General features: G+C 43.0%; 1 protein-coding gene across 3 annotated transcripts in view; it reads right to left on the minus strand.

Moving 5' to 3' along the window:
* PAK1 (p21 (RAC1) activated kinase 1) overlaps positions 1-26,036 on the minus strand; it is a 111,087-nt gene that overhangs the window by 58,663 nt on the left and 26,388 nt on the right. The window contains exon 2 of one of the 3 annotated variants that reach the window (XM_038409032.2): positions 23,342-23,385. The exons of the other annotated variants lie outside the window; for them this stretch is intronic. The gene's annotated coding sequence lies outside the window, so the exon portion shown is untranslated. The remainder of the gene's footprint in view (positions 1-23,341; positions 23,386-26,036) is intronic. 3 annotated transcript variants of the gene reach the window in all.

Consider the following 26,036-nt stretch of genomic DNA (forward strand, 5'->3'; position numbering starts at 1 on the left):
GCAGAGTTGTGTTGTGGTTGGGACTGCGGCAGGCTTGCCTTGTGGGGGTGGGAAAGGTGTCGGTGTTTTTATATTTCAGACATGGTAACCCTAGTCTGACCTGGCCCCAGGAGCAGCCTGCGCAGGGGAAGAGGACGTTTCAGACCTCCCCGGCGCCCAGCTGTGACCAGCAGCAGGAGCCCCGGCCAGAGCACCCCCCATCCAACCCCTCCCCAGCTCTGAACCCAGTGCTCGGAGTTAAAAAAGCCTTGTGTTGAGGTGTGTGGGGGGGGATTAATATGTATAGCATAGCCCTCCCAGCTCAGCCACCCAACACTGGGAAGAGGCTGGCGCCATCCCTCTCCATGCCCCTTATGTGGTACATTGCATTAGTGCACATGATCACCTCACTTTATTAGAGGATCCTAATTATCTCTCTCTCTCTCTCTCTCTCAAAAAGGCCTAGGTTCAATCCCTGCTGACTACCATGATGTCCGCACATCAATAGCCGTTGTTACACTAACCAAAACCCACTGATTACTCAACACCATTAAATTTTCTCCTTTGAATTAACATACGTATTTATATGGCTCCCATCACAGAAGTATTTGAATACTATGTTAGGTGCTTATAATACAGGACCTCAGTAGGGTACTTACAAGTCCTTCAAGGCTGGAGAGATAGCAGAGGTATCCTTCATATCAGAAAGGAGTACTTGTGGCATCTTAGAGACTAACAAATTTATTTGAGCATAAGCTTTTGTGAGCTACTGCTCATTTCATCAGATGCAGAGACAATCTTTATTTCTCCAAAATGCCATTGACAGATTGGTCAGAGTGCTTTTCCATTCCAGCCATAGCTCCATGTGACAGAGAGGATCTTTCGGCGGTTTACTTCTCCATGTCAGCCAACTCTTAGTCTGACAAACTCACTACACCCTACACATAGCTGTCATAATATTTATCGATAAAGAATGTTGTGTAAGGTATCAAATGAAAACTTGCATCCGATGAAGTGAGCTGTAGCTCACGAAAGCTTATGCTCAAATAAATTTGTTATTCTCTAAGGTGCCACAAGTACTCCTTTTCTTAAATCGTACTGGCCACTATAATCACTGCATGATATATATATGGGCAACTGTCGTAAACATACAGCTCAGGGTAGCATAAAATCCCTCCTTTACCAGTAAAGGGTTAAGAAGCTCAAATAACCTGGTTGGCACCTGACCAAAAGGACCAATAAGGGGAGAAGATACTTTCAAATCTGTGGGGGAAGGTTTTTGCTTTGTCTTTTTGTGTGGGTTCTGTTGGAGCCAGAGAGGGACCAGGGGCAGGAAAAACCATCTCTTAAAACCCTGCCTGAATTAAGATCTAGAATTTCAAAAATTGTAAGTAAAGCAAGGAAAGGCGTTAGATTATCTTTTGTTTTAGCTTGTGAATTTTCCCTGTGCTAAGAGGGAGGTTTATCCCTGTTTTTTTGTAACTTTAAAGTTTTGCCTAGAGGGGAATCCTCTGTATTTTGAATCTGATTACCCTGAAAAGTTACCTTCCATCCTGATTTTACAAAGGTGGTTCTTTTACTTTTTTTTTCTTTATAATAAAGTTCTGTTTTTTAAGAATCTGGTTTACCTATTTGGTTGGTAGATTATTCTCAAGCCTCCCCAGGAAAGGGGGTGAAGGGGCTTGGGGGGATATTTTAGGGAAACAGGAACTCCAAGTGGTCCTTTTCCTGAATCTTTGTCTAACTCACTTGGTGGTGGCAGCACTACCCATCCAAGGACAAGGAAGGATTTGTGCCTTGGGGAAGTTTTAACGTAAGCTGGTAGAAATAAGCTTAGGTGGGTCTTTCCTGCAGGTCCCCACATCTGTACCCCAGAGTTCAGAGTGGGGAGGGAACCCTGACAGCAACAATTACAAAGTTGTAGGTATGTACTAAAAATATGCTCACACCAGGAAAGCAGATAGGTTGGTGAACAAGTTTGCCCCAGACAAAGGAATGATTGTCTGCCTGGGTATTGAGTGTAAATGAAGCAGGATAAGCCACAGACCATGGGAATTATATTTGCATCTTCAGTCAACAGGAAAAGAAAATTAACAAAAGGGATGAGAAAGGAGACACGGTGCCAACGCTCTGGGGAATAAACAGTAAGAATACTTTTTGAAGGTTTACTGGACTATGAGAAGAAGGGGAAAAAAGACATTGTGGTTATCCATCACTGAGGGGGAAAAAAGGAAAGCAACTTTTGTATCCATGAATGGCAGATCCGCAGCCACATGGGTTGGTGACACTGAGGGGTGGCTTTAGGTGAGAATCTGCCTTAGATAAGGACTGCAGCCTGTTAAGTTCTAGTCACTAGAAAGCATGTTATACTTTTTGTTTTATCTGTAATCATTTTCTGTTTTTATTATCTTTGTTTAGTATCCCTTAAATCTCTGTTCTTTTTTTAATAAACGTATTCTTAGTTTTACTAGAAACTCATCTCAGTGATATGTTCTGTTTATAGACATAACCCAAAAGGACACTCAGATGGAGCCAAGTGTTTCTAATTTAAATGATCTCACTCAGCAAATAATCCTCAGCATTTCAGGGAAGGGAGAACTGCTGTTACCATGCCATTTCTACGCCAGACCAAGCAAGCTCACTTTATTGCTGCCGTTGCCATCAGCGCAGGCTCCTCTTTTGCTACCACACTTGAAATTCTCCCTTGGCTTTCATTCTGCTTGAGCTCACAGAATGGCAGGGTAGGGTTTCAACTTTCAGCTGCAAAAGTCAGAGTAGAGAGGGGAGCCAGAACTGGCAGCAGAAAACACACACACACACACACACACTCTCTCTCTCTCTCCCTCTCTCGCCCCCCAGCCTCCCGCTCAAGAAAATCTTCATCCCTCACCCAAGTCTCACTCCCCCTACCCCAGAATGTAGAAGATGATAGTGGTGGGAGTGCTTAACATATTAAATCACATGTACAATAAATGAAAAAGAACATTTGTGGGGTACTTAGCAATAATTCAAATTGCATATAAGCAGCAGCTGCACAACAGGCAACTGCATTATTAATTAGCTTTCTGCTGCAAGGAATATGTTCAGAAGATGGGCCTGGGCCACAAAGTTTAGATCAGACTCAAGTTTCCCTCTGATCTCAAACTGGTGTAAACCTGGAGTAACTCCATTGACTACAACGGAGTCATTTTGAATTCCCATGACATAACCAAGATAAAGAGTCTGATCCTTGAAATGGGGACACCACCTTTAACAACAACAAAAAGGTTATTAGTCTCTATTCTTTTTCAATATTTAGCATCCTTGTTGAGACTTCCAACACTGATGCTAAATGTTGAGTGGACCTTGTTCACTTAGAACTCAGCTTGTGCCAACATTTCACACTGATCAATGAACCACGAGAGTTTAAAAGTCTTTCAATCACTACCAACCCGGACCAGTTTCAAACCAGTGACCATTTACCCTGAGCCCTCTGTTCAAGTTTTTATTATTTTTAGCCAAACTGTAATTTGACAATCATTATTTTAGCTGTGCGAGTATAAGATGAACATCTTGCCATGAAGATGGAACACTGGCTAACGATATCATAGAATGCATGGTGGACCAGACAGCGAGGGGGTGGGTAAGAGGATATGGAACCAAAGTCTTGGGAAACCTGCACTGAAGCTGCCAATAATGTACCTGCTCTGATAACAGTAGACTTCACTTTCCACGGTAGGCATCTTTCATGAGCACTCATTCATTTAACTCCATCCCCAAAAGTATAAATTTCCCAGGGAGGCATGCAGTTTTCAACACTAAAAAACATGTTAGTCACGATTGTTTGTATAACCACGGTTTCGATCTATTTAATAACATATCAGACTGATAAACAGGCATTTTAACTGCAGCCAGAATGTGTTACAATCTGAGGGTTTACACTCAGTCCCAGCACAGAGTCCATGAGGGAAAAAAGTCTAAGTGGGGCAAGAAGAGGTTGAGGTGGAAAGTCTGCGAGGCAAGGGGATGTTGAGATAGTGGAAAGCAGGTGTAGCTTCCTGCCCATTGGGAAAGGGGTGCACAGGGGAATGGCAGTGCCCAAAGGCTGGGTGGTGTTGGCTGGGAGCTGGCTTAATCAGCGCTGAGAGGGATGCCTGGATTCAGTGTGGTCCCTCCGCAACTTCGCTGGCAGGGCTCCTATGGAATTCACAGTAGATTTAAAAAGCATAAGAGAAGAGAGCAGCAGCGCTACTTTGGGGCACAGGGCAAGGCTGATGCAAGGAGATATATTTTAATATTTTTGTATTATATATTTTATATATACATTCCAGCACCACCCTACACTGAATCTAGCGCTGAGCATATGGAGATTAAAGGTTGATCCTGGAAATGTAATGACTACTTGCATGGGTCTACAGCAGGTTCTGAAAATGGGACTTTTAGCCTCACAGTACAGCCGTTGTCATTTGAATTAAATGAATATAACTCCACTAGCTGGTAACAGTATTAGGCTGTTGTCCTCTAGTGGCCAGCCCTTAGAGAGGGATGTGACATCTTTGTCAGTGCATTACCCTATTGAATACGGTGCTTCCTACTGGCAGTAGTCTCACTGAAGGCAAAGGAAACAGTCAAGGGAGCAAACATAGCACTCAGTTACAAGCGCTTGTAGGTTCAGGTGCATGTTTCTAATCAATGCCATACTGAGTCTCATGACTTTTGAGCTAGACAAATGAAAGAATCACGAATGTTCCAATATAAAGTGAGCTTTGCACAAAAACTACGAAACTTCACAGCAACTGGATTAGAAGACAACAAGAATAGCAGCAAATTTAGGGATCTGCTAACTGAAAAAGGAGAAGCTAATTTAGAGTCAATGGAGACAAACTCATTAAAAACTGTGCATCTAAATTCTTTGAGTTTGCAATGATTACTCCTTCAACTGTCACAGCATTAATATCCTAACAGCATTTTATGGAAGATGATAAACCAAGCTAAAGTGACTCTAAAATATGCTAGGGTTTCCTCCAATTTAGCTTTTAAGAATCTCTCCTTGCTGCCACAGCATTAACTATATATGTTTACTATAATAGTCTATCTGATTCTAGCGGAACATCACCAATATGCACAATTTACAATCCACATATACACAAAAATATCTGCTGGGAGGTGGGAGGGGAAGAACAAGCTAAGATATAATACCCGAATGCCGCAGTGAAGTCTCATATTACTAAAACTTCATTACTTTTACTAAGTGTACTGTATAGATCATTTACTAGTGCATTAAGAATCATAATGCATAAAGAATCAATAAATAATTAAAAACTCAACTACAATTGTCACAGTAAGCAAGCAAAGTACATTTGGTGATGCATTATCTTGCCTTTTATTGTATTGTTCACTTAGACCCCAATTCTGCAGGTGGATGGAGCCCCATTAAAATCAATGGAAGTTTACATAGAAACTGGGATCTACCCAAACACACCACATTGCTGGATTGTCTTGTGAAGTTTACACAGTAAAGTACTAGTCATATTCATTGGGTCTTCCAGTAATTAGTGAGATTCTACTGCAATAACTTATACTTCGTATATAGTGTCATGCATCCAAAGATATCAAAGCATTTTAAGATGCCTAAACCCCAAACATCTCTCTTTTGCAGTTGCGAAATATAATAAAACCTGTAGCCCCACAGAAGGGTTAGAGCTGAACCTCCTGCTTCAAAAAACACAGACCCCTACCATTTAAGCAAAAGGAGGTTCTTCATTAGCTGTTGGCAGTAGAGCCCATGAAACACAGTTGGGCCCTTCAGATTCCATCCAATGGAGGGTAGTGGTAAGCACATACATGTTTATTACAGTTTTATGTCCATTTTACAGATACTATGCCTCAGTGCATCTTGTGGTTAAAGAACACAATGTCAATAATGGAACCAGAAATAGAACCTGGTGTCCCCCGAAGACAGAGACCTAATCCTATGATGTGACCTCTTTGGGGCATGGATCATCTTTTTGTTCTGTGTTTGTAGACTGCCTAGCACAATGGGGTCATGGTCTGTGACCGAAGTTCCTGGGCACTAACTGCAGTACACGTAACTATTATATCACACTCCCTTCACAAAGATGTTTATAAATAAAATATCTATGATAAAACCGCATTAGCGTGATTCATATGCACAATTACTTTTGACACCAATATCTTGTTTAACTTATTCCTTCTTAATGCCTGTAACAGGCAACAGCTCTGTTATTTATATTTAAGTTTTCATGCTTATGAAAGTGATGGTGTAACCAACACATTGCCTGGGTGCAGTGTTCTGTCCCATCTCGTGGCACCAAGACCACTTAAAGAGAGAGTTAAATGAGTCTGCTCTACAGCCTTAGCTAAGAGGCAGTTGGCTTTTAGCTCATGCGGTAGAGGCTCCAGAGGTCTCTGGTTCGATCCCACCTACTGACAAATGGGATCTGTCAGCATTACAAGTTGGGGCTCATCTGGGATTTCAACTGGGAAGTCTCTGAAGCTTGGAACGCGCTCTCTCAGCTAGAGGAAGTATGTAACCCACACACCTCGTGGGTGTGGTGTTCTGTCCCAGCTAGTGGCACTGAGACCACTTAAGAGAGCAATTAATGAGTCTGGTCTACAGCCTTAGCTAACAGCCAGTTGGCTTTTAGCTCATGCAGTAGAGGCTCATGCACTAAACTCCAGGGGCCCCTCGTTCGATGCCGACAACCGGGGTCTGTTGGCATTACAATGGCACCAATTGCAGCTAAGCACAATGTATGCGGGGGCACTGCAGACTTCTACACACAGCCCGGCACCAGTCTCCACTCAAAACGAGTTGGTTGCATCAATCCAATTCCTAGTGGACAATGTCCACATCACAGAATTACAATAGGGCTGGCACAGTACTCTTCGGATTACAAGGACAAGCAGCCAGTAAGCATGTTTTTACCTTCCATATAGGGTTTCGATATCCATCACTTCTAAATCCTTCAGAAAATAATGTTCCTTCACCATAGGACGGCTAGATATTTTTTGCTGCTGCTATTGTTACTAAATTATGGAAAGCATCCTCATTGCATGAGGCCCCAACATCAGCTCTGCATCTAATCTATGTTTGGTCTGGGAAGTGGTGACGAGGGCTGGTTTCCCCATTGAATAACAGAAACAGGTTGGTTGTAACAATTTACAAGTAAGAGCATTTTATTTTGCAACAGTTCTCTCCACCAAGCCAGGTGAGCTGCTGCCCGTTGTGAGGATACAATTACCTATCTAGGGAGTAACAGGTGGAGAGAGGCTCCGATTACTGTTACTTTGAGTGACAGAGGCATGTGCACTAGCACACATCCCATCCAGCAGGCAGATCCAGGACACAGAACTTTCTGCACATTCTGCCCAAGGTTTATCTGCATTCTTATACAATGGAGCTCTCGTGGGAAGGGCCAGAAACGGAGATTCAAGGATGTCTAATACATCCTGTCCAGTTCAGAATGTAAAGTTATTGCTAGCTACGCTACATATAATGCCTTTTCAAACACAAATGGGACACTCTATTTCTGAAAGGGCCCTTCCATAGCCTAAGGAGCTTATACGTGTAATCTAATGTGCAAGATTCAAGCAGGAGCTACTTACTCCTGCTGGAGAGTTTCCACAGAAAAATCTTAAAGTAACCCTCTTATCAGGCCATGGGAGGAGTGCTTAGAGGAGGTGATCTACAGACCAAGCACAGTCAGAAATGGAACATAACCTACTAGGTTAGCTAGTCCCTTTCGCAAAATTCTTCTTTATCTTGACATTTTCATACTTCAGGTATTTGCAGTGGGCATCCTGGCCTCCCATTAACCAAGCTGTGCCTATTTGGCACTTTTAATTCTTTTCTTATAAGAATCCTTACAGCTCCCCTAGTAATTTTTGTTGCTTTTCCCTGAATTCCCTCCAATGTCCAATATGGTTTTGGTATTATGGAGCCTAGAACTCAATGCAATATTCAAAACAGTCTCAACAGAACTGTCTTGGCCTTTTTTTGCCACTCTCCCATGTTTCCAATACACAGCTAATTTATGGTCTACTTTCACTGCTAGGTCGCTTAGAGATGGGCCAAAACCGAAACCCTATACTACTTAACCCTTCAGTAGGGTTTGGCTATCTAAACCTACCCCTATGATTTTGGTTCCTGGTCTGATCCCAAACTGCTTCTAGCTCTGATTCAAATGAGGCTGAATCATGATGAGATTTCAGCCCAAGAATGTTGGCTCCAAAATGCCACCATTTTAGTATGAAGTCTCATCAGAACTTATCACTAAATTTTAAAGCCATCCCAACTAAAATCCTCTCTCTGTTTCAACCTCTAATCCAATCTCCAAACTTCAGCCTATAAACTAATCTAGATCTGAATCTAAATACTGTCCCCAGGCCCATTGCTTCTCCAGTCTTCTCCCTCCCATTATCTATGTTTTGGATTATTTTACTCCAGATTTGTTAGCTCTTTTTAAACAACCTAATTTTGCTGTTTTCTGCCAACATTTCTAAACTCTTTAAAAAGACTAGTCAGGCCAGAGCAATAAGAAAAGGGGATCTATACACCTTTCCATTTAGTTTAATCTGCAAGGCTGTGTCTAAATTAGGAAAATTGGTCATGTTTAAAAACGTTTTAACTAAACAGTTTTTAAAACAGACAATTTTTCTGATCTAGGCATGGTCTGTATGTCATTTAAGCAAGGCGTTACTCCAGTTCACATCATTAATGTCAGAGTCCTGCAGGGAAAAATGGAATAAATTATAACCTTGGTATTTCTAATGTAAAAGACAATTATATTAATGTCAAGAACCCAAATGGCACCGAGTATTAAAAAATACAACTAGATGAATTTTATAATAGGATTATTTGTCTGATTTAATTAGTGTGGATTACCTATTAAGAATTATGCCACGTGAGCCAACTTCCTTGTTGCTTTTGTTGTTAACCAAAAAAAAAAAAAATCGACTTGAACTGAAGAGAACTGCATTTTCTTTTGTAAAACAGATTCTTTTTACCTTCATGCACACTATTCTTTCAAATAGGGGTAGGAAAATTTTACAAGGAAAGGGAGATTATTTCTTAGTTTCTTTCAGTTACCAATTGATTAGCTGAATTATTAATAGAAAAGAGCCATCTCATGGACCTTAAATATTAAACTTCTGTCCTCATCTCACCCTCTTTATATTTTCCCTACTACCCACGTACCATATTTCAGCCAGTTCATCTCATCCCCACTTTTTTTTCCTATTTGCTAAGCATATTGTGCAGGTTTTCTATGACTATATAGAGTTCATGGTAATAAACCAGGATCAGACTCAAAAATCTCAGACTGTTACAATTTCAGCTACACACAGATCATCTTTAGCTGTCAATAGCATTAGATATCATGTGACAGACTCTCACTGATTTCAGTGGAGCTATGCTCCATCAATTGTGGATCTCGCCCCATATCCCTTTGTAGGTTACCACCATGGATAAACAAGCTACCTAATAGAGCAGAGGTCTCCAAACTGGGGTGTGTGCCCCCCTAGGGGGGTGAAGAGGAACATTCAGGGGGGAGTGGCTGGGCCCGAGCTAGCCTCCACAGGGGGTGGGGCTCCACTCCCAGCCCCATCCCCACCGTGGACCCAGTCTCAGACCCCTTACTCCTGTCTGCCCCACACCCCGCCTGAGCCAGGGCCCCACTCCAGGGGTGGGGTGCAGACAGGGATAAGACAGGGCACGAGGTAAAAAGTTTGGGGACCACTGTAATAAAGTATGATGATACACAGACACACCCACTTGCCAGGACATTACAAGTGGATTGAGCAATGGAGAAGGGCTGGACAGAAGGGAATGATTAAATGTTGGACTAGGGAAGGGAAAGGACAAGTTCAAAACCCAAGTTCATAACAGCACTGAGTTTTGGGCATAGGTGCTGGAATTAGAGTTGCTGGGGGTGCTGCCATACCTAGGGTTGTCAATTTTGGTTGGACATATTCTTGGAGGTTTCATCACATGACAACCTTTAATTCCTGGAGACTCCAGGACAATCCTGGAGGGTTGGTCACCTAGCCACAACCCCTGGCTTGAAGTGGATTCCATTATATACAGCAGTTTGGTTCTATGGCTCTCACCACCCCCACTAAAAAATTGTTCCAGTACCCCTAGTTCTGGGGAGATTCAACATTTGCATAAGATTGATCTCTAGTTAGAAGAAAATATGAAGGAATGTTTAAGGTGATAAGGAGGAAGGAAGCAGAGAAATTGAGGGAGAATCTAGCCATGTGGAAGACGACAGAAGGGAAAAGAACAACAAAAAAATAAAGGAAGACAGACATTATATAAATATCTTAAACATTTTGCAATATAATGCAAAATTAACCATAAATGGCTGCACATTTATGAGCGGGATATCAGAGACAGTGATCAGCAATGTGGTGGGACGCTTATGTGGCCTTAGTGCAGCGTTAAGATTGATAGTTGGCCCTGACTCAAAAGCGGGAGTATTATTTACAAAGTACCAACCACGCACTAGGTGCCTTCCCAACAGTCAAGGATCAAGAGCTTGCCCCTGCTCCAAGATACTTAAAATCTGAGGCCCTGAGTCAGCAAAACACTTAAGGGCATGCTTAATTTCCACTGGGATTAAGTGAATCTGACTCCAACAGTACTTAAGCATGCACTTAAGTGTTTTGCTCTAACTGAGGCCTAAATAGGAGCAGGGATGGGATTCACCAGAAAAGAGAAGAGATGGATCAGTGTCGTGGAGTACACAGCTTGCTAGCTACATGTTTTCTGGGTTTGTTTAGCTCCTATCTAATTTCGTTTATACTGCCAGAGGGACGATTAAAGTTTCTATAGTTATTAGAACACATAGGCTCAGAAGTACTTTGAGTGGCTAACCTATCTGAAAAATACATAGAACAAAAATGCACAGTATACAATGTAAACTCTTGTTCACTTGTTAAATCAAATGATAGGTATGTGAAGTTTGGGCATAATTCATCAAATAGTTATCCATGTTTTGGCACTCGACTAAAAAAATAAGCCTCAAAAGGACACAGATTCATTTGCAAAATTATTCATTTGCTACGTGTGTCATCATGCCAACACCACATACCATGTTATAATGCACACTGAAGGAAGATGTAATGAGACCCTCAAGAGGAGATGATGTTTATTCACATCTTGGGTTTTCATCTTCTAATGGCAACAACCAATTGTGTAAAATATGAATAAAAGCAATCAATAGAACAAGACCTCAAGTTTTTTGTGGTGGATGAAATCAGATTCTTTATGCTTCTCTAGAAGCTCCAGGGAGCTGTTTTCCCTTCCCTCTCAAAAGTACACCCTAGTATAGTCGAAGTCTGTGGGATAACAGATGGTGTTAAAAGGCGGGGGGGGGAAAGCAATTTGCATTTAAACAGTTGAAATAAAAAAGGGTCATGGCACAGAGACCAGCAACATTCACCTGCTGTTTAAATCCCCTGAGAAGCATCCTTAGTTTTTAACATCTGTGCAGGCTATATTTATCCTCAAAAGCATGCTCTCCTAAAAAAAGCTACAAGCCCATCTATCACACTGGATTCACACAGTTTCAGTCACTAGAAATGTGACAATATGCAAACTCCACTGTTTAACTAGGAAGCACATGGTTGTTTGATGAATGAGGACAACTGGGTTCTTACCATGAGGCCCTCAATCACAACTACCACTGGAGAAGGACTGCTTTTGGACAGAGTAGCTGGTTCTGGGCAAACAAAAACACTGCATATGGTTCTTCAAATACAACCACCAAGTTTTCCAAGTTGGTGTTGTATCCATATGGTTCTGCATAGGAACCAGTCTACAAAGACAAAATTTACTATGTCAGGACATAGCACGGTAGCATAGATGCTTCCTACATGGACAGAAGTGTTCTTTTCCATCATGTAGCAAATCAACCTCTCCCAAGAGGCGGTAGCTAGGTCATCAGAAGAACTCCTGTGTTGGCCTAGCTGCCACTGGCGGTTAGGGCAATGTAATTACATCACACCAGGCAAGAACATTTTCACAGCCCTGAGCAATGCAGCTAGGTCAATCTAATTTTTAGGTGAACACCAGGCCCCAGGTTCTATTCCCAGTTCTGCCATTGACCTGCAGCGTCATCTCGGTCAAATCGCTCCCCCTCTCTTGGCCTCAATGTCCCCTCCTACTGTTTGCCTGTCTGGTCCAGTTAGACTGTAAGCTCTTTGGGGCAGAGACTGTCTAGGTGTTTGTACAGCCTCTAGCACAAGCTGGGGCCTCTATCCGCTACTGTAATATGAAGTGTTGTTTGAACACAAGGACCATCTCTCTCCCTATGCTGCAATTAAGAAATAGAGCTGTATGTTCTTCTATCACAACTCCTACTCGAGAGAGAGGAGAAAATCTTCTCTCTTCCAGCAGAGATGATGTGACAGTGGAGAGAGTTCCACTTTGAAGAATGAATGAGCAAAGAGCTCAGCCTGGGAGGGGGAAGAGGGTCAGGAAGAGAATACAGACAGTTTGGGCTTTGGTGCCTCACACCAGCTCCGTGTGTTTCTTAGATTGCTGTTGGCTAACATTCCATATTGACATTGACACAGTTCCAAGCAGGCTTTGAAGTTAATACTTCACTGAGGTGGAGAAGTAGAGCTCTCCCACCTTAGCTGGAGATAATTTCCTGCCAGGTCAGGTTAACAGTGCATCATTTTAAAGGTTCTTGGCAATGCGAATTTTGCCCAAGAAATTATCTCACAATTTGTCCCATTAGGTTACGTAACACTTCCCATCCCACAAACATGAAACTGAGCCTAAAACTAGCTGACAGGGTCTCTTTATTATTGGCACAAGAAAGATGGCATGCTAATACCTTCTGAAATGCAGATCCTGTGTGTTTATTTTGCAGCTATTCAGTTCAACGGCTAAAAAAATATTCTGGAATTTCCAAATTTGTGGGAGTGGCTGTTTCTGATTTTGTTAAAGGTGGCATGAAACAAGCCAGTAGAATAACATGCTGCAAACCTATTCAACAGTCAAACTCAAGCAGCAGTGTCCATGTCCAACATCAGTAGAACTTCAGCATGTCATCAATAACTATTCAACAATCCCCAGTGTCTCTTTAAAGGTTCTTAGATTCCTTCCTTCCAACTGTCAGCTATTAAAAACAGGATTAAAGAACAGCACTGGAGATGGAAATTGTCTACTAGGACATCTATATCCTGTATCTATCCTTCTGGGAGGACTGTTTCCCAGAAAATAAAATTGTTTCTTTAACCAGTCAAGTTTTGAAGGTCTTCAGGAAGGGGGTTTGCAGGTGAGGTAAAACTCAACTGCTTGCCCACATTGGAAAATGCTGTGTTAGAACAGGTGACAAACAAGATGTTAAAACATGACTTGCATTCTGTGTAGAAAAAGGACTGTTGCATTTCATATCATATTAGCTGGTTCTGATTTATTCCAGGGCTAACCATAACTAGAGCTGATTGAATAATTTAGTTTTTAGTTTGGTGGCTGAACTTAAAAAAAAAAATTAGACATTGTTTGACACAAAATAATTCCTCCTCTCCTGCTCCCCCCATGTTTTTTGGTATTTTTGGCCTCATTTTTTTAAATAAATCTTGCTAAATTTTAAAACAAATTTCATTTTGAAATGAAAAGTCAAAAGGTTTCATTCCATCCTTTTGGCGGGGGGGAGGGGGGTCATTTTTCCCCCCTGGAAGAAACCATTTGATCAGTTTGACCCGGAACTATTCCCAAGTTCAATCAACCCAAAACTGCTGTTTTTGGTGAACAAACTATTCATCCAAAAACTTTTGCCCAGCTCTAACCATGACTAGCTATTTAACTTATTCCTTTCTATGTACTGCATCTTTAAGTTTCCAGTAGTAGCTGTTTGCAGAAGGCTGCTGCCATTTAGCAAAGCAGAGATAATGCATTACCTTCCAGAGGAGATGCACTCACACAGCGCTTTCCATAACTGACCATAAAAATTACATAGGCTGGAAATATAGGACTGCACTCTGTGGACAGTATACAGAACAAAAGAATTCAACCTGGATACATGATTCTCTCTGAGAAGGGCTTGAAAAACCCACCTGCCCTTGGCAAGTAGGAATCTGCTATGAGATTTTCAAAAGCACCTGAGTTTGGAGCACAAGTCTCCCTGAATTTCTGAAAATTCAACTCATGGAGCTTTAGTATAGGTAGGGTAGAATTGTTAGTGTGTGTTAATCAAGATCCTTAACAGAAGTTCTCATTAGGAAACCCTAGGGATGGAATGAATCTTTCATTCATAAAGGAATATATCACACATATTACTGGCATATAGATATTCATCTCTTATGGGGCAACCCAAAGCAGCCACAGAAGAATAAATATGGCCACCATCAGCTTGATCCAGGGGAAGCAGCATAGGAAAGAGACGACATAGCTGGGGGACATTCTGATCTACCCCTCTGAACAGGGAGCCGGCAGCTACATTCTCTTTTCCTGCAGGGGCGCTCTGGGTACATACAGACTGAAACAATATTGATACCCAAGAAAGCTCCCCTGCCCCTGGCTTGAGGGCACCTGCCCATAATCTCTATTCCTAGGTAGTAACTATATGTTTGGCTATCTAAGATAGATGGCAGTTTTCCTCCAGGGCAGCATTCAAACAAACCTGTTCAGTCTTGCTCCAACCCTCCTCCTGTGGGGACTCAAGTGACAGGCAGCTGATGTTTTGACTCATATGAAATGCATTTTAGCACAGTATCCCCTTAGACAGCGATTATTCTCCCACTGCAATCACTGATTTCAGTAAGCACAGGATTGGGATCTGAGAGCCTGATCCTCAGGTGCACCTTCATCTGGAGTAGCTAGTGCTCCGCACATTTCAGGATCAGCCCCTCTTTTGCAAACCAGGTCACAGCCATTTAAGTAATCAATGCAGTGCCTAGGCAACAATACGTAATATTCAACACTGAATCTCCAGCTATCAGAAAAGGTCCTTGGCACAATGATTTAAAAAAAAAATAGCCAAGGGGAAACTTGACAGTGGATCTTCTGGGGATTGAATTAGGACTCATTTTGCAACAGAGGCATAATAAGAGGGAATGTGAGCGCACTGTTGAAATGACAAGACAGGTTCTGATTTAAATGAAGCAAAAGCATTTCTGCTAAAAATCGCACGGTTATCAAATGCTAAAGAGACTTTCACAGATTAGTTAATACACTCATGTTTAACCCTGAAACTAGGCAAGATCTAACTATTTCAGACTGAAGAGGAAAAAAGACTGACTCATCAAAATGAAATCATGAATTATCCCAGAGCAGTCATGTTTATATCTTGCATTCTTTAAACTCTTTACAGCAGAAAGACTCTGCCAGCCCTTCATTTCACTGAGTTTCACAGTTACATTTTAGAAATATTGGATTTTAAAAGATGAAAATTAAAGACAAAAGTATTTCTAAGACATGCAATTAAAAACCATACACCAACATGAAATATCAATTTATTCCATGCAAGCCCATTAAACTATTATTCATATAGTATAGCAAACAATGGCTACATAGATACCACTGTCACCACTGAAGAGCAAACCCAGGAAATTCAACCTAATTTGAGCTAAACATGTAATGCTGTTAGTTGTAAAGGGGTAGGCTTTTGTAGTCTCTCGGGCCAGCCTCTGGAGGGAGACACGATCACTGTTAGTGCTTGTCTAAGTTAAGGAGACAGGACATGTCAAATGATGATTACAGACTCAAAGAGAAGGGTGGATAGCAGTTGCATCTATTGGTAATACACTCAACGTGGAGGCCAAAGTTTATTGTGTGTATGTGCATACACAGGTTTGCAGACTGCATGGAAGTGGTATATTTTTAAGAAGAGACTTGAAGGAAGAGTGTGTGGGGCAAAACAGAGAACTGGTCAGAGAGCTCTAACCATAGGTGAGTAAAGGCAACAAGATGAGGAGTTAGTTGCACAGTTTGGTTGGAGGACTAAAGGTAGCTCTCTAAAGAAGTCTTCCATTCTTCCTTTCCCCTTCACCAAATCAGGAAGGCCAAATCACACTTGGAGTTGCAGCTAGCAAGAGATGTTAAGAGTAACAAGCAGGGTTTCTTCATGTATGTTAGCAACAAGAAGAAAGTCAAGGAAAGTGTGGGCCCCTTCCTGAATGAGGGAGGCAACCTAGTGACAGAGGATGTGGAAAAAGCTAATGTACTCAATGCTTTGTTTGCCTCTGTCTTCACAAACAAGGTCAGCTCCCAGACTACTGCACTGGGCAGCACAGCATGGAGAGGAGATGACCAGCCCTCTGTGGAGAAAAAGAAGTGGTTCTGAATTATTTAGAAAAGCTGGACGAGCACAAGTCCATGGGGCCGGATGCGCTGCATCCGAGAGTGCTAAAGGAATTGGAGGATGTGATTGCAGAGCCATTGGCCATTATCTCTGAAAACTCATGATGATCGGGGGAGGCCCCGGACGACTGGAAAAAGGCTAATGTAGTGCCCATCTTTAAAAAAGGGAAGAACGAGGATCCTGGGAACTACAGGCTAGTCAGCCTCACCTCAGTCCCTGGAAAAATCATGGAGCAGGTCCTCAAGGAATCAATTCTGAAGCACTTAGAGGAGAGGAAAGTGATCAGGAACAGTCAGCATGGATTCATCAAGAGCAAGTCAAGCCTGACTAATCTAATTGCGTTCTATGATGAGACAACTGGCTCTGTGGATGAGGGGAAAGTGGTGGACATGTTACTCCTTGACTTTAGCACAGCTTTTCATGCGGTCTCCCACAGTATTCTTGCCAGCAAGTTAAAGAAGTATGGGTTGGATGAATGAACTATAAGGTGGACAGAAAGCTGGCTAGATTGTCTGGCTCAATGGGTAGTGATCAATGGCTCCATGTCTAGCTGCCAGCCAGTATCAAGTGGAGTGCCCCAAGGGTCAGTCCTGGGGCAGGTTTTGTTCAATATCTTCATTAATGATCTGGAGGATGGCATGGATTGCACCCTCAGCAAGTTTGCAGATGACACTAAACTGGGAGGAGAGGTAGATATGCTGGAGGGTAGGAATAGGATACAGAGTGACCTAGACAAATTGGAGGATTGGGCCAAAAGAAATCTGATGAGGTTCAGCAAAGACAAGTGCAGAGTCCTGCACTTAGGACAGAAGAATCCCATGCACCGCTACAGACTAGGGACCAAATGGCTAGGCAGCAGTTCTGCAGAAAAGGACCTAGTGGTTACAGTGAATGAGAAGCTGGATATGAGTCAACAGTGTGCCCTTGTTGCCAAGAAGGCCAATGGCATTTTGGGATGCGTAAGTAGGGGAATTGCCAGCAGATCGAGGGACGTGATCGTTCCCCTCTATTCGACATTGGTGAGGCCTCATCTGGAGTACTGTGTCCAGTTTTGGGCACCACACTACAAGAAGGATGTGGAAAAATTGAAAAACGTCCAGCGGAGGGCAACAAAAATGATTAGGGGACTGGAACACATGACTTATGAGGAGAGGCTGAGGGAACAGAGATTGTTTAGTCTGCGGAAGAGAAGAATAAGGGGGGATTTGATAGCTGCCTTCAACTACCTGAAAGGGGGTTCCAAAGAGGATGGATCTAGACTGTTCTCAGTGGTAGCAGATGACAGAACGAGGAGTAATGGTCTCAAGTTGCAGTGGGGGAAGTTTAGGTTGGATAGTAGGAAAAACTTTTTCACTAGGAAGGTGGTGAAACACTGGAATGCATTACCCAGGGAGGTGGTGGAATCTCCTTCCTTTGAAGTTTTTAAGGCTTGGCTTGACAAAGCCCTGGCTGGGATGATTTAGTTGGGAATTGGTCCTGCTTTGAGCAGCGGGTTGGACTAGATGACCTCCTAAGGTCCCTTCCAACCCTGATATTCTATGATTCTAAATGTGTAGCATATGATCAATTCCTCTTTTCTAAAAAGAAACTACTGAGCTACTAGGCTTTATTGCTATATCTCAGTGCTTTCTATAGACAACACAGACCATGTCATCAGAACCTACGGTTTAGGGTCAGTTAGTTTTATTATGATGAGCACTCTTGATAGTAGGCTTGGAATCAGAGATCGGCGCTAAGGAAGACAGAGCTATTTTAAGAGGACAGAATCAGGTTGTAGTAGGAAGAGAGCCTGAGACATAAGCCCTTGTGTCAAAGGCCTGGTATGAAGCCTGAGGCCTGGCCTGAAGTAGCAGTCAAAGCTTTACTAATATAAAGCAAAGACAAACTGTGAGTAAGAGGCAGGCCCTGCTCACAGAATCTGGCAAGAATGGGGCTGATATTGCAGAAAATACACATTTCTAAGAAGTGCTAGGCACAGAGAACTCACACAAACACATCCTGATATCAAGTGGTTCCAGAACATCCCGATATCAAGGATGGTACAAAAACATTCCCCCAGGGTAACAGAAACACACTGACCCCTCCTAAAAGATAAGGTCAGGATGACAGTACATAATAGAGATGTTTTGATCGAACCAACACGTACAAGGTGATGGGTAATAACTAGCCATGTCAGGAAGCAGTAACTAAGTTTGCCAGAGGGGCAGTATGTAACTTGTTTGTATTGGGGTATAAGAATGTATCTCACAGAAGCATCTTTGTCTAGGCTAGGAAGGAATGAAAAGTCCCGCCATTCACTGAGCTGGTCCTTTGTTACAGGCATACATGTATTAGTTGTCTGGTAAAGTCTGCAGGATACTAGTACCGTGCTTCGTCGACAATAAACCTGGCCTAGTGCCTTCATACCTTAACCTCTCTTGTGGTCATTGCGCAGTTCACTCGAGGTCTGCTGTGCCAACTGTCTGCGCAGAGCAGGGACAGCACATCAGGAGAACACATACATACACAGACAAACATCTAACCACACTGATGACCCACCACCGCTGATCTGGTAAGTAAGCAAGCTGTCCTCTGTAGGAATCACGATCTAACATGACAGAAAACCATGAGCTAGGGAACTCCCTTGTCCCTTCCCTGCAAATCCCCACAGAGTTTGATGAAATTTGGACCCACTGGATTGCCAGCAAGGGGGGCCCAATATGAATTTTAAAAAGGAAGTGGAGAAACATGGACTTGAATATGTAAAGTAATGGCAGAAACTGAAGTTTTGAAAAACAATAACAAAAAGTAAAAAATGTAGAATATTGCAATTAATGGCCATGGCAGTAAGATGACTTAAACAATATGCCACAATACTGGCCAGGCAAGTCATGGAAAAAAAACAGGGAAGTAGAAGAGGTAACCCAGGCTTTGGAAGAAGCATCCCAGGCTATCAAGCACTGGAAAGCCCAAGCTCTTTTAGCAGGGCAGCAGGCAGTCCAGACACATCATATGCTCAAATAGATAAAGTAGGAGAATAAAAAATTGAAAATAGCAGTGGAAAACCTGGAAAAGAAAGAGGTGCCCTCCCCTGTTACCCAACAACAGACTTCAAGTGCTTTAATAGTGCCTGAAAGATGGGGACAGAAATGGAAACAGGTAGCCCTAGCCAAATTCAAAGATGTAACATGGAACAATTGGAATGGATGCTGCACTGGGAACATGTGGAATGACCCACGTCAGCCACCATCCAATGGCCCCTAGGGAGGGGCTACCACACCGCCACCTTATGATGAGAACCAGGTTGTGGAAAAACTTTCATCAAAACCTAGAACAATTCCAGTTAAAACAGAAACACCCGGTGAAGAAGCGAAGGGGAGCCCAGAATTGAAAACTGAGCATAGCTCCTGTCATAAATATAAAGGGAAGGGTAACCACCTTTCTGTATATAGTGCTATAAAATCCCTCCTGGCAAGAGGCAAATCCCTTTCATCTGTAAAGGGTTAAGAAGCCAAGGTAACCTGGCTGGTACCTGACCCAAAATGACCAATGAGGGGACAAGATACTTTCAAATCTGGAGGAGGGAGTGAGGGGGACAAAGGAGTCTGTCTGTGTGATGCTTTTGCCGAGAACAGATCAGAAATGCAAGCCTTCTAACTTCTGTTAAGTTAATAAGTAATCTAGCTAGAAAATGCGTTAGATTTTCTTTTGTTTAATGGCTAGTAAATAAGCTGTGCTGGAGGGAATGTATATTCCTGTTTTTGTGTCTTTTTGTAACTTAAGGTTTTGCCTAGAGGAATTCTCTATGTTTTGAATCTGATTACCCTGTAAGGTATTTACCATCCTGATTTTACAGAGGTGATTCTTTACCTTTTCTTTAATTAAAATTCTTCTTTTAAGAACCTGATAGATTTTTCATTGTTCTTAAGATCCAAGGATTTGTGTCTGTGTTCACGTGTACAAATTGGTGAGGATTATCATCAAGCCTTCCCCAGGAAAGGGGGTGTAGGGCTTGGGGCGATATTTTGGGGAAAGACGTCTCCAAATGGTCTCTTTCCCTGTTCTTTGTTTAAAAAGCTTGGTGGTGGCAGCATATGTTCAAGAACAAGTCAAAGTTTGTACTTTAGGAAAGTTTTTAACCTAAACTGGTAAGAATAAGTTTAGGGGGTCTTTCATGTAGGTCCCCACATCTGTACCCTAGAGTTCAGAGTGGGGAAGGAACCTTGACAGCACCACTTCAATACTTCAATTCACCCTTGATGCCACCCCACAGATAATAATTTTAATCAATAGGAGTTAAGAGAAATAGAACACACAACTCAAAGATTAGAAAACAAACACTCTAAAACAGCCATGGTGCAAGTATAACTATCCAAGCTTCAGATCTGATATCACAGCAGTCTACTTAAGACACTATCTTCCAAGAAAGGTTGGCAAATTGCATTTTCTACATAAACACTGGATTAAAGAACTCACATGAAGGCAGGATTATTTTTCCATAAGTAATTTACATTTGAACAAATAGACTGAATGAGAAATATACAGTGATATTTTATTTACTCAGAGATCAGATGGACATAATCCAATAGTTTGTCATTGTCACAGAAAGATATCAAACATATATACCAAAAACTATTATTCTTTGTATTACAGTAGCACCTAGAAGCCCCAAATGAAATTGGGGCCCCACTGGGCTACATACTGAACAAAACGCCTAGTAAGAGACAGTCCCTGCCCCAAAGAGCTTGCAATCTAAAAAGGCAAAACTAAGGAGGGGGAAAGGTTACTTCTCCCCAAGGTCACGCAGCAGATTGGTGGCAGAGCCAGGAACAGAAGGCAGGTTTCCTGAATCCCAGTCCGACTCCCTAGCCACTGGACCATGTTGCCTCTCAGTGTTTCAGGATCTATATAATACTATGTTTCAGTATCTTCAATGGTGCCTAGCTCGTGAACTGAATTAAAAGGCAATCTCTGAAAGCTTAGTGCCTGTGACGCCTCATATCATCTCTAATGCTTCTAGTTTACAGTTTAACAAGAAAGGCTCACTGCTTTCAATGCCCTCACCGCTTCAAACAGAACTTTCTTCTGCACTGGCCAAGAGTGGGAATCTTCAACCCCGTGTGCTCACTTCCAGGAGCCAGTTTAGCAACTTGGCTTCTGATAAATCTGCAAAGTAGCCCATTGCTGTATTACCTGACACTATTTCTTACAGTCCACACAGACCTAGATCTTTGAAAGCTCCAGATCAGCTGTGTAACAGAATTTAGCCTCTCTGATCCACAATACTTAAAATTAAGGGCCAGGTTCTGACCCCTTTTGAAAATGCCTTCCAGATGGGTGTGCACACACAATGTAAGATACAAGAGTAGCATCATCTTTCATCCATATTCTCACCACCAATATCATTTCCCTCCCAACCAGTTCCTGATACAGTCCTCCATTTTGGAGATTTTTACGTATCACTGCAGAATCAACAGGAACATACTCACAAGCATACAGACCCTCTGCCAAAACCCAGAATGCATCTACAGTTGGAAGATCTGCAGAGTGGCCTCTTCACAGATTTTGTGGGTGTTACTGTCAAGTACCAGGTAGCCAAATTTTATTCCCTCCCTTATTTTAGGATATTCTGTGGCCCCAGTAACCCTAGCATATGTGCACTATGATGACGAGCACAGTATAAGCACACCACACTTTTTTTTCTTAATATATTTATCCTCACAACATCTTCAGTGCTATTATCCCCATTTTACAGATAGGCAACTGAGGTACAGAGAGACTTGGCCATAGTCAAATAGGAAGACTGAGGTGGAGCAGGGAATGGAATGCAGGTCTTCCAAGTCCAAAGACTAGTGCCCTAATCAGGGGACCATCCTTCCTCTCCTGCTCCCCAGTGTAGCTAGCACCAAGTTTCTGTATGAAACCTATGATCCATTTCCTATTAGGATTCTTTCCCTTGACTTGGATCAAGCCCTAATCTTGTTTAACACACACATACACACACACACACACACACAACGAAGCTACCTCTCTAAAAAAAGAAATAAAAAAAAAAATTTTAAACTAGTCATCTGTACTAATTTGCAGAAAGCATATCTAAACCTGGATTTCACTTGTTGCACCACCCCTCAGGAAAAATGCAGATAAGGTTTTAATATGGCAATTAGGTACAGAAAGCCCTAAGTACAAAAGCTTGTGTGACAGTAGCACACAGTAATGCTGCATATGAAGATTGAGCTTGAGTAGTTATATGCCTGTTATCTGGAGTTTCTTTCAAATGCATACGGTTCTTCCTCAACATAAGCTTTCAGCCCCAGGAGCTTCCCAAATGAGACCCATCTGGAAGAAAACATGGCAGTGACAAAGAAGGGAAGAAAAGTTCATCTCTTCTCTCAGACCTACTTTTGTTAGTAGCCAGCAGATGCAGATGCATCTTTGTATGCTTATGATCTTAAACATCAGCTTGATAAGGCTGAATATCCAGAGATGTGAGATGGTTTCCAAACAAAACAACTTTGAGGAAAGGCAACCCTATACTTTCGGTTGCATAGAACAAAGGCATCACAAATCCATTCTTGCCCTGTATTCCCCTGGATAGAATTCCACACTGCCTCATATCTTGCATTTACACCTATGCAATGTGGGTGTAACGACCATTTTGTTCTGGTAGAACTGTACATCCATTTTGCACGAGTGTAAGTGACTACACAAGTAGAAGAAAAAGTCAGGCCCTCCATCTCGCCTCTCATTTTCTGTTTCTCTTCCCCTCCTTTCCCAGGTCTAATCTCCCACGTAGGATGCAACCACCAGAAGAAAACATGATCACACTTAATCAGGGCCAGTAATGACATGCCAACCAGTAGCAGACAGGATTTTGGAGAATCACATGAAAGACTTGTACATTATCATTCAGATGTTTGTTCCATTTTGTCTTAGGTTCTGCTCCATATTCTCTGCCCTCTCCTTCCCTCCCCCAATATACACACACTTCCTTTTTGGGATTATATTTTTAAAGGCAATTCTTTTCTGAAAAGAGTGACTCTGTAGAAATGGCACCTTCTTACCTCAGCAGAAGTTTCCAAGTACACTGAAGCTCATCTGCTGGCTCCTAAAAAAAAAAAAAAAAAAAAGGATTTTACTGATTTATTTTTTACTCCATACAGCCCAACAGTCAGTACACTTGAGAGAGTGAGCAGGATTGTACTCTGCTTGTGGATCATCTACAAAATTGTGTGCTAAGTTTCAATCAGTTACACCTGTGCAAACCCACTGACAGCAACTGGGTTGTATCAGTGTCATTGAGGGCAGATTTTGTCCTGCAGAATGTCTAGTGCTAGCTATGAACCATGAGAAGGAAAAGACCTCACTTGATATTCCCATCCCCAGGCTGAGCTTGCAAGGCTGGCAGATAGAGAAAGCATCTCTTTAATTGTGAGCAGAGTACATTTGATCTGGAGACATTGAGACAAGCACAGAGCCCTATAAGCCACTTTTGAGGTCACTTTTCGAAATTGTACCACCCCGAGACCCCAGTTCAGCAAGATATGTCAGCATGTGCTTAACTTTCAGCACATCAGCAATCCCATTGACTTCACTGAGACTAGTCAAATGATTAAAGTTTGGCACATACTTAAATACCTTGCTGAATCAGGTCTAACATGGGGCGGGCAAACTTTTTGGCCTGAGGGCTGCATCAGGTTTTGGAAATTGTATGGAGGGCCAGACAGGGGAGGCTGTGCCTCCCCAAACAGCCAGGCGTGGCCTGACCCCTGCCCCTTATTCCCCCCCATCCCCGCTTCTCACTCCCTGATGCGCCCACCCCCCCCCGGACTCCTGCCCCATCCAACCCCCCCGTTCCCTGATGGCCCCCCCGGAACACCTGCCCCATCCCCTGCCCACCCCCGGACCCCCCCCCCCTTTCCCTGATGGCCCCCCCGGGACACCTGCCCCATCCCCTGCCCACCCCCGGAACCCCCACCCCAACTGCCCCCTGCTGCCCCATCCAACCCCTCCTCTCATTCCTGACTGCCCCCCCCAGGACCCCAGCCCCATCCAACCACCCCTTCTCCCTGACTACCTCCAGAACCCCTGCCCCCCGCCAACCCATCCAACCCCCTCCTTCCTGCTCCCACTCGGGACCCCTGCCCCCATTCAACCCCCCGGTTCCCTGCCCTCTGACCACCCCAACTCCCCTGCCCTCTATCCAACCCCCCCGCTCTCTGCCCCCTTAGTGTGCTGCCTGGAGCACCGGTGGCTGGCGACGCTACAGCTCCACCGCCCGGCTGGAGCCGGCCATGCACCAGATCAGGCCAGGCTCTGTAGCTGTGCTGCCCCAAGAGCTCGCAGCCCCCCTGCCCAGAGCATCACGCCAGCAGCACAGTGAGCTGAGGCTGCGGGGAAGGAGGAGTAGCTGGAGAGGGGTCAGAAGCTCTAGGGCCGGGCAGGAGGGTCCCGCGGGCCAGATGTGGCTCGCGGGCCTTAGTTTGCCCACCTCTGGTCTAACAGATAACATGCCTGCATACCGATTCTTGTAATCTAGGATTTAATCTAGTGCCTTGGAATATATAAATAACTTCATTTAGAAAAGTTATTACTTATAGGGCCTGCTGTAAATCTCACTAGGATTTAATATGCTAGTTTCTCAGAGATCATTGCAGCTTTTTTAAAAAACAACTTTATATCATTAGTTTTAGAAAGAGTAAAAGCAAACAGTAACAGCAACATTTATCTGTGCAACAATTGTCAATCTGGTCATCACTGGGGATTGAAACTATGACCTCCAGAACAAAGAGCAGGACCACTACAGTTTGAGCTGAAGGACTAAGCCCTATAGCTCAGTGGCTCTCAACCTTTCCAGACTACTGTACCCCTTTCAGGGCTGCTTTGTCATGTGTACCCCAAGTTTCACCTCACTTAAAAACTACTTGCTTACAAAATCAGACATAAAAATACAAAAGTGTCACAGCACACTATTACTGAAAAATTGCTCACTTTTTCATTTTTACCATACAATTATAAATCAATTGGAATATAAATATTGTACTTACATTTCAGTGTACAATATATAGAAAAGTATAAACAAGTCGTATGAAATTTTAGTTTGTACTGACTTCACTAGTACTTTTAATGGTGCCTGTTGTAAAACTAGGCAAATATCTAGATGAGTTGATGCAACTCTGGAAGACCTCTGCGTACCCCTAGCGGTACGCATACCCCTGGTTAAAAGAAAAGGAGTACTTGTGGCACCTTAGAGACTAACAAATTTATTAGAGCATAAGCTTTCGTGAGCTACAGCTCACTTCATCGGATGAAGTGAGCTGTAGCTCACGAAAGCTTATGCTCTAATAAATTTGTTAGTCTCTAAGGTGCCACAAGTACTCCTTTTCTTTTTGCGAATACAGACTAACACGGCTGCTACTCTGATACCCCTGGTTGAGACCCATGGGTGAAGCAGTCTAGTATCCTCTGTGGAGCAGGCTCAGAGGGAAATGCATAACACACCGTACAACAGATTACCTATGCGCATGTGAATAAAATGAACACCACAGGAGTCTCCCGACATGGGAGAATCTATACATACCTAGGGCATGGCTACACTTGTAGATGTAGAGCGCTTTGAGTTAAACCCACCTTTGTAGAGTGCAGTAGAGAAAGTACTGCAATCTGTCCACACTGACAGCTACAAGCGCACCGGCACAGCCACATTAGCAGCTCTTGCAATGGCCACAGAGAGCACTGCATTGTGGTAGCTATCCCAGC

The sequence above is a fragment of the Dermochelys coriacea genome, chromosome 1, assembly GCF_009764565.3.
Source record: "Dermochelys coriacea isolate rDerCor1 chromosome 1, rDerCor1.pri.v4, whole genome shotgun sequence".
In the NCBI taxonomy this organism is placed as follows: Eukaryota; Metazoa; Chordata; order Testudines; family Dermochelyidae; genus Dermochelys; species Dermochelys coriacea.